The sequence below is a fragment of the Merops nubicus genome, unplaced genomic scaffold (assembly GCF_000691845.1).
Source record: "Merops nubicus isolate BGI_N331 unplaced genomic scaffold, ASM69184v1 scaffold16570, whole genome shotgun sequence".
In the NCBI taxonomy this organism is placed as follows: domain Eukaryota; kingdom Metazoa; phylum Chordata; class Aves; order Coraciiformes; family Meropidae; genus Merops; species Merops nubicus.
Window position 1 is genome coordinate 1 of NW_008584965.1, and position 2146 is coordinate 2146.

The 2146-nt window shown below is 50.9% G+C and overlaps 1 non-coding gene across 1 annotated transcript; it reads right to left on the bottom strand.

The window, feature by feature from the left end:
• Positions 1-119: 119 nt before the first annotated feature.
• On the bottom strand, positions 120-202 carry TRNAL-CAG. Its single transcript has one exon. It is a non-coding gene; the product is annotated as a tRNA-Leu (tRNA).
• Between the last annotated feature and the right edge of the window lie 1944 nt (positions 203-2146).

The window sequence follows — 2146 nt, forward strand, 5'->3', positions numbered from 1 at the left end:
AACTATTTTTTTCCTTGAAGTGGGCGGGTGGGATGACTGAATGGACTCGCTGTGATTAAAGCTAAATACGTTTAATTAACTCCAATTGAAGGCAAGCGTGCCCCTAAAAAGCATGTGCTTGTCAGAAGTGGGATTCGAACCCACGCCTCCAGGGGAGACTGCGACCTGAACGCAGCGCCTTAGACCGCTCGGCCATCCTGACCTACTTGCTTCTAATTTTCTGTGTCGAGGTGTTGTCATTTGCCCCAGCCCGGGTGAGCAGAGCAGGATCCTTAGTGCTGTCTCCATGGGCTGCAGGACACCAGGAGCAGCCAGCATGAGATGCTTTACCATGAAACTACGGGCCTGGCAGACAAGGGGAAGGCAGCAGATAGTGCCTGTCTGCACTTAGAATCGTTAAAGTTGGAAAAGACCTCTAAGATCTTCAGGTCCAACCATCAACCCAACACTACTGTGACCAATAAACCATGGCCCCAAGTGCCATATCCATGTGTTTTTTGAACTCCTCCAGGGATGGGGACTCCAACACCTCACTGGGCAGCCTGGGCCGATGCTTCACCTCTCTGCCAGGAAAGAAATTCTCCCTCATACCCAGTTGAAACCTCCCCTGGGGCAACTTAAGCCCATTGCCTCTTTCCACTTGTGCAGGGCCTTGGACACCATCTCCTAGAAGAATCTCCTAAACAAGCTCCTTGTGTCCAGGCACAAAGTCCCGCTGGAGGCTCGTCACTAACAGTATACGTGAGGGTTAAATACTCGGTCCACTCCTGTTTAAGATCTTCATTAACGATCTGGCTGATGGAGCAGGGGGCACCCTCGGCAGGTTGGCAGATGACACCAAACTGGAAGTAGCTGATACTCCAGAGAGTCAAGCTGCCACCTAGAGACCTGGACAGGCTGGAGAAATGGGCTGGCAGGAATCTTCTGAAGCTGAGGGTGGTGAGAAACTGGTCCAGGTTGCTTAGAGAAGCTGTCAATGCCCCATACCTGGAACCATTCCAGGTGAGGTTGTCTGGGGCTCTGAGCAACCTGCTCTAGTTGCAGATGTCCCTGCTCCCCACAGGGAGGTTACACTAGATGGCCTTGAAAGGTCCCTTCCAAACCAACCCAAACCATTCCATGTTTCTGTACATGAAAAGGGAGAGCTCACCGGTTGCCAGCACAGAAATACCCCGGGGAGGTCCTGACAGGATGGAGAAAGGGGTCAGTGACAACAGTAGTGGGTTGGTTGGGAACCCAAGAGGGCCACAGCCCTGCATCAGACAATGGTGGGAAGTATGAGTCAATTCCCATGCCTGGCAGCCATCGCAGCGCTCAAGATGTTGTGAGGATGAGGAAACTCCACGACCATTCACATTGGACACCAGCTTATTTATGTGTCAAAAAATGAGATCAGAAATAGCCAACGATGTCCCTCTGAGGAGGTGAATGAGATGAAGTTCCACTACACAGGGCAGCTGTAGACAAGTCAGGGCTTGAGTTTCTCTACAGAAATATATAACTCCTGTTAGCACCTCTTGGCAGCTCCTGCTGCTTCTCCAGAATATATTAAATGTTGGGTTTATGTAACATGTGGTATTGCATATTCTGGAGAAGTGAGGCCTGTAGCAGGGACTGAAAGAGGTGCCAGGACATCTGGCCTGTGGGACTAGACCAGGATGGGAGGTGGCACATGGTCTTGGTTGCACATCCCATTGAAAGCTGCTGCGGCTGAACCCCCTCAGCCACTGCTGAGCCCCAGAGTGGGACTGGAGGTCTGGGTCTGGCTGCTGGACACATGCTCCCCAGGGGCTTGATTTAACCCTTCCCCAGAAATGGCTTTTCCTTAAAATACTTTAGCTGGCAATTTGGAGAAAGTTCTACACTGAGCCCACTTGCAGCTTCCTCCCATGCCTGCCCGTGGTTACGGCTTGGAGGAGTTGTTCTTGGCCATCTTTGCATAAGCTGTTGCTATGAAAGCAAGCTGGGAGAGCAGCCAGATGAGAGAGAAGTGAAGGGGAGGTGGAAAGAGAACAGGAAAAAGCCACTTTGAGAGTGACATACACAGCCAGCAAAGAAAACTATATTTTTTTTAACTTATTGGTCAGCCCATTGTCCTGTGGTGAAAGTCCTGGTGGCCTCAGAGCAGAGATAGAATCATAGAATC